The sequence below is a fragment of the Lipotes vexillifer genome, unplaced genomic scaffold, assembly GCF_000442215.2.
Source record: "Lipotes vexillifer unplaced genomic scaffold, Lipotes_vexillifer_v1.1 scaffold158, whole genome shotgun sequence".
NCBI classification, from domain to species: Eukaryota; Metazoa; Chordata; class Mammalia; order Artiodactyla; family Lipotidae; genus Lipotes; species Lipotes vexillifer.
The window spans coordinates 1,830,244-1,837,473 of record NW_006788189.1 but is presented as its reverse complement, the minus strand read 5'-3'; the positions used below and the strand labels follow the sequence as shown (position 1 = coordinate 1,837,473).

Sequence of the window (7,230 nt, the reverse complement as noted above, 5' to 3'; positions counted from 1 at the left end):
AAGTATTGTTACTTTTTGATTAGTAGTTTATACCTTTACAACTCTGTTAAATATACATTTCATTTAAATATTTGTAAGTATGTAAGTGAAACAAAGAAGACCAGAGTTATTCCGTTTCTAGAATTTGATTAATAAATACTTAGCAACTCTTATTTATAAGGCACTATAGCTGCAAGGGACTCAAAGAATAAGATATTAAACCTGCCTTTAAGGAGCTCATAACCCACAAGAAGAATAAAACAGTACACACACATCAGATTAGCATAAGTGCCATAAAACTGGTAGAGAATATGATTTGGAATTTGTGGGCAGGGCGATCACATCCACTTATAAGGTAGGAAGGGGTGGTGCAGGAGAGAGACCTCCTGAAAGAAGGAGGCTTTTAGGCAAAGTTTGAAGAGAGGGCTCAGATTCAAGAGGCAGAGTATGAAGAATGGCACAATCACTTTGTTCCTAGAGATTTTTTGAAGTATTTCTGAGGGTTACTGCTCCTCAGGAACAAAGAAATCATTAAAGAACCGTATATGTAAAAGGCAATTCAGTCCATTCTAGACAAGGAACTGTTCAAGATAGATTTACATATATAATGGTTTAAAACACAGCTAGTTCTCTATTAGGCAAAAGGATATAAAGAAAGATAAGAAGGAAGAGCGATTTCACGGTACATAGACACAGGTTTTCATGGAGCACCCCTGCTCTCATGTCTCCTAGAGCTAGTTTCAAAATTGTGGCTACAAATAAAGTTATCCATTCTGGATATTTGCCTCAAGCTCAGTGAAAGTAAGCAAGAGGCTATTTTAGGGTCTCAGTACATTGGTATAAATTATCAATCAGAAATTCTGCGATAGAACAGGATACTGTTTTGCAGCTAACTATTATTCGTGGAAAACATACTTGAATCCAGACATAGACTAAATCATTCAGATTGGGAGAATTTTTTGTGTGCTAATCAAAAATAATTGTAAAAGTAACTGTTTCTTTGGTCTATCCAATTTTCTCCTAATGAATATTGCTTTATTTATTTTTTTTTAAAAAAAAGGTTATTTAAAACAAATGAGTCTCATAGCTGTGGGGAACTCTAGTGGGGAGGAAATAAAGGATGGAATGTTATAACAATCTTAAACATAAGTAAAAAATAACTGAAAAAATTTTTTTCCAGAATAGGAAAATACAATCCATGTGTTTGATCCTTTCCCCCGCCTCGGCCCAGTAAGCAAGAACAACAGAAATGAGACTCCAACTTCAAGTACACAGAACAGCACCATCTGTCCAAGTCTGACCTGAAACCAGACTTTGTACAGATGTTTTCCCTCAAGGAAACCAGTCTGTTGGCAGTACATAGGGAAACAATGAGTTGCCTTTACCCCAAAAAAAAGGAAAATATGATTGCCCTCTGAAAGTTAGACAAATAAACACACAAATGATTAGTCATCTGTGGAAGTAAAACCAAGTAACATCTCTCAAAACTCTAATCAAGGCGACCTCAGACGCAGCTCAGGATGCAGAACTGGAATATGGGCGCTGTTAGGTAAGCAAAGTTCAATGAAGTATTCTCGGAATAGAACAGGGATGATCAAACTGGATCTCCGAAAAGATAACTACCGTACAAGACATTCTAGAAAGCAAGGTTCTGAATTCCAAAACCCAAACTTGCTGGTCATGGTGGGGTAGGAATAATTTACCAAGCTTGCTCCCGTCTGGGTGAAATCTCTCTCACCCATGCTCGCTTCCTGTGCTCGGATTCCTTGCCCACTGTCTGGTTTCATTTTTCATTTGAAGAATCAATGATGTTTTTAAAAAACAAATTAATGGTGTGATCTTGTTTCTTCCCCAGACCCATCAGTAAAAAGACAGAACAGCAAGAAAATAAGACAAAGTTATTCCAGAACTGAAAGTTCTCAAATCCTCCTTCCTGTGAATAAGAAGGTGCTATTTAAGCCACTGCTGACACCCGACCACAATAATCCCTGTAAGTTCAGAGGCAAAAAGGAAAAACTACCTCTTCCTACAAAGGTATGTGGGGGGACTTCCCTGGTGGTCCAGTGGTTAGGACTTGGGGCTTTCACTGCCATGGCCCAGGTTCAGTCCCTGGTCAGGGAACTGAGATCCCGCAAGCCGTGCACTTCGGCCAAAAAAAAAAAAAAAGAAAAAAGAGACAGAAAGCTATGTGGGAATTCTCCAGTGGGGTTCATCAACCAGCAAAGCCTTAGAAGCAGTTGTTAAGCTGCCAAACACGTGGGTAATATGTATAGTAGTATTACTGAATACATGTGTTTACATGTAAATACATGCGTTAAATACAAGCGCTTAATACAGGCCAAATACATATTTAGTAGACATGTATCGAGCATCAGGATCTATTCTAGGCACTTCTGCACCCCTTAATCCACCTCATTCTCATAACTACCCTGTGACATGGGCACATTAGCCTCATTTCATAAGAGGAAACAGGCTTCAGAGACTTGCTCAAAAGCGTTGACTTAGTAGGACCAGAGTTAACACTGGAATCCAAATCGGCTTTGGAGTTTCCTTTCACTGCACCTGCTTTGTGTGTAAGTGAAGAGAAGTGGGAGTAGGCCGGCACTGGTTGCGTTAGTAGGGCACATGCTTCGTGACTTTCACCATTTCTCACATACTAATGTTGTAGATAGGTAACACAGAATGAGACTTTGTAGTACCTTCTGAGAGGAAGGCAGGAGGCTCCTTGCTTGTCTCCAGAAGGCCTCAGGAGGAGGTGAGTGGTGTTCACTCACTCTCCTTTCCTTTGTAGAGCCACCCGTCCCCGTGTCAAAGCTGCCCTGCTTGAAAGTGCTTGGTCCAAGTGGTTTTGTTCTCGGAGAGACACCAGTGAGCAGTCTTGAAGCAGGATCTTATCTCCCTACCCAGAGACTGAACCTGAGTAGCCTGGATGAAAAGCAGGAATCCTGTTTCAAGGAAGCAAAAACTGCAAAAATGGGCACAAAGTTTATTATTAGAGACACAGAACAACATGTGGCAGAGCACACAGAGAAACGGTTTGTTTATTTAAGACAAAAGCAAGGCAGAAATACACACCCAGAGAAGAGTGTGTGTGTCCCAAATGAGAAGCCTGCCAGAGAGGTGATTTAAATCACCAATATGGGGCAGTTCTTCCTGGTCTTTGTTCTCTTCTGGCCAGTTAGCCCGCTTCTTTTCCCACATCTGAGCTGTCTTTAGGGCCCTGCCCACAATATGCGTGCACATCTTTTTGCCAAGATGGATTCCAGCGTGGAGGCTTACAGGGAGGTTGACAACACCTACTGTGGGATGGTGCTCCCTCCCCTTTTGACCCCAGAGGAGCCTCCCTGCGCATGTGCAGTCGGGGAGGTCTCCTTGACCTCCGGAGTGATCGATGTGGTTCCCCCTAGCTCTTTACTCCAGCAGAGCTCAGCTCCTGCTATTAACTTTGTCCTTGGTGTGTTTAGGGAAAACAGAGCTCCAATTTACTCTGTTTGACAAGCTCCCCAGCTGCTCAGCCCAGGGGCCCATCTATCTCCTACCTCAGTTTGGATAGGGCTGGCTGCAGGGGGAGTCCCTGACTCCAGGGTGGCCAGAGCCCTCCAGGGAGTTTGCTAGAGCAATCAGTACAGACACTGCCTTCTTTGGGGACTGCAATCTGTCACCCCCTGTGAGCCAGCTGTCACACACAGAGGCACCCAACTGGGGCTTTGCAGACAAATGTGGGAGAGCCCTGGCACCCTCATTTGAGACACTGGAGCCCAGCTTCCCAGAAGGGACCTATCATCCCCTCCCTAACTTCTCAGGTAGGTGAGTTGGCACTTTTTTTCCCTTTACAAAGTGGCGTTTACCTGGTGACTTAACCATGGCTCAGGGTGAGGTCCTCAGTCTCACAGATTCAGAGGTTCCGTTCCGTCAGAGCCTCACGAAGGAGAATACCTGATTGACAGGGATGGGAACTTTCAATATGATTAAAGTCTGAGTAACTTAAATGATGAATTTACAATAAGAGAGCGAACCTCAATGTATCAAACATTTAAATTGACCTTACCAGCCTGTTTTCTCCCTGTAGACACTGGAAATGAAATTATCAGCAGGTTGCCTGGTGTCCCTCATGGACCTGTAACCCTCTACCCCTCGATAGGGCTTGCTTGTTTACTTAACAGCTCCCTAGCCTGAGTCTAGGACTATAAACCTTTTGAGGGCTGGGATTGTGTCTCACTCGTGGTTGGATTCCCCCAAGCCTAAGACAGAGCTAATACATATGGTGACACTCAAAAAGGTCCAAACAAATTTCTGTTTCATTCACAGCAAAATAAAGAAAGCCCATCACCACTTCTACACCACCTACTTATCAAATGGAAACATTTCCTGCAATGGTAAAACATGACTCTGACGTTAGCCAGACCACTTCCCAGCAGTTGGATGAATCCGTGACCCCGCTGTCCACGGAACAAGATTGTGGTAGAGACCACCAAGGCCTCGGGGCTTCCTTCTGTCATCCTCTAGGATGGGCTTGCCATTGCCTCAGTCCTGAAGGCTCTGCACACTTGTTCCTCTCTGCTCTGCATGGGTCCTGATGCCTCACACGAGCCATGGCACACAGGACGCAGGTACTTTGTATCTTAACATTTTGTTGTCCAACAAATGGATTCCCTACAACAAATAGGAAACAGAGGCTCACGTAAGTTAAGTAGCTTGCAAGCTTCATATTATTGGCTTCTAAATTGCCTAGAATAGCTCGTTCAAGGCTTGCTTTCTACTGTGTTTTAAGAGCATCAACTCTTCCCTTAACTTGAGAAGCGCAGAGGATGTGGCCAAGGATGGGGTTTCACTTTAGGATTCTTTTCTTGGACGGGTCACTTAAATCCTGACACTCACGTTCCCTGTTTGAAAGTACAATAGCAATAACAATACGAATATCTGATTTGTGTACAATACTTTATAATTTGCAACATATGTTATTTCCAGTTGACCCGTTCAACAACCCTTTGGCTAGACAGATCAGTGATTGATTCCTAGAGATTACTGGAGTGATTTGCCCAAAGTCATCTGGCAGGCAAGGGCCCAGGATATTTCTAGTTTCGACTCCCAGCCGCATGCTCTCTCCACCTTCTTGCCCTGCCTCTTTCCTTACATGCACTGATAGCAATCACAGTTAGGTCTGGAAATATCATATGATGTATTCCATCCACCACAGAATTTGATGAGGCTACAATGAATTTGTTGTGATCTGTGATTGTTGAGCTCCTCCTGTGTGAAGATCACTAGGCTAGAAGCTGTGGGAAATACCAGGAAAAGTTGACTAAAATGTGCACTCATCCACCTGGACACCAGTTCCCACGTGCTTTATCCATTGAGCTATAATTTCAAATAGACTCTTTTTTTTTTTTTTTTTTTTTGGTACGCGGGCCTCTCACTGTTGTGGCCTCTCCCGTTGCGGAGCACAGGCTCCGGATGCACAGGCTCCGCGGCATGTGGGATCTTCCCGGACCGGGGCACGAACCCGTGTCCCCTGCATCGGCAGGCGGACCCCCAACCACTGCGCCACCAGGGAAGCCCTCAAATTGACTCTTTTTGATGCACAGTCTTATGAGTCTAGACAAACACATGCGGTTGTGTAACTGTCGCCACAGTGGGGACATCAAATAACTTCATCACCCCCCAAATTCCCTTATGCTCCTTTATAGTCAACCCCAGCTACTCCCTTTTCCAAAATATCCTATCCGTGGAATCATGCAGGAGGCAGCCTTCTGAGTCAGGCTTCTTCCCCTTAGCATAATGCATTTAGGATTTACATGCTGTTTCATTACCAGTGGTTCGTTCCTTTTTATTTCTGAGTAGTATTCCATTATAGGGATAGATTGTTCATCATTCTCATCAATGAAGGATGCTTAAGTTGTTTCCAGTTTTGGGCAATTATGAATAAAGTCCCTCTAAACATTCATGAACATGGTTTTGTGTGAATGAGCACATAGGAATGAGAATGCTGGCTTTGCAGTCCATTTTTATGCCCTCAACACTTTTTGGCCCTTTTTAGGACTGATTTTATCATGCACTTGTCTCATCTTAGTCAATGGTTTGTCAGCATAGAGCCCACAGTGGGCTACATGGATTCCCAGCGAAGCAAGGTACAGCTGGAAGATCCCAGAATAGGGCTTCTCCTTCTGCTAGTACTATTCCTCCTTCTGGGCCTCTCTGCACCATCCCTCACCCCACAGGCAGTGTCTGGCTTCTTCTCTGCCTGTTAAATTGTTACCGACCAGGGTTCTTGGCCTCCTTAATAAATAGAAATTGATAAGAGGCCAGGCAAGAAATTCAGGCCAGGCTTTACCGGGGCCCCTGCTGCAGAGGGGGAAGCGAGAACAACCAACAGTTTCCCTTGCTCTCTCCCTCCCCGACCGCGGGTGTGGGGTGTGGGGAGTGAACTGGTTCCTTATATGGGGTGAGGGTAGGGGGTGTGTCCAGCGGTCAGGCCGGAGGGGTAGCTTAGGTGGTTTGCCCACCCCTTAGGTGGTGTTGTGTGCAGCGGGCATGTGCAGTACCCTCCCTGCTTTTGCTCCCGACCCCCTGCTTTTGCGCCCGGATCCTCAGAAGTGGCAGTTGGGATTTTTGGTCTTTTTGTACCTTGTTGTCCATAATTTGCCCCAACTGCACACCCGTGTCCCCTGCATCGGCAGGCGGACCCCCAACCACTGCGCCACCAGGGAAGCCCTCAAATTGACTCTTTTTGATGCACAGTCTTATGAGTCTAGACAAACACATGCGGTTGTGTAACTGTCGCCACAGTGGGGACATCAAATAACTTCATCACCCCCCAAATTCCCTTATGCTCCTTTATAGTCAACCCCAGCTACTCCCTTTTCCAAAATATCCTATCCGTGGAATCATGCAGGAGGCAGCCTTCTGAGTCAGGCTTCTTCCCCTTAGCATAATGCATTTAGGATTTACATGCTGTTTCATTACCAGTGGTTCGTTCCTTTTTATTTCTGAGTAGTATTCCATTATAGGGATAGATTGTTCATCATTCTCATCAATGAAGGATGCTTAAGTTGTTTCCAGTTTTGGGCAATTATGAATAAAGTCCCTCTAAACATTCATGAACATGGTTTTGTGTGAATGAGCACATAGGAATGAGAATGCTGGCTTTGCAGTCCATTTTTATGCCCTCAACACTTTTTGGCCCTTTTTAGGACTGATTTTATCATGCACTTGTCTCATCTTAGTCAATGGTTTGTCAGCATAGAGCCCACA

The 7,230-nt window shown here is 44.5% G+C and overlaps 1 non-coding gene across 1 annotated transcript; it reads left to right on the top strand.

Annotated features, from left to right (window-relative positions):
- The first annotated feature begins 2,028 nt into the window (after positions 1–2,028).
- TRNAE-UUC (transfer RNA glutamic acid (anticodon UUC)) lies at positions 2,029–2,100 on the top strand. Its single transcript has one exon. It is a non-coding gene; the product is annotated as a tRNA-Glu (tRNA).
- Positions 2,101–7,230: the final 5,130 nt, after the last annotated feature.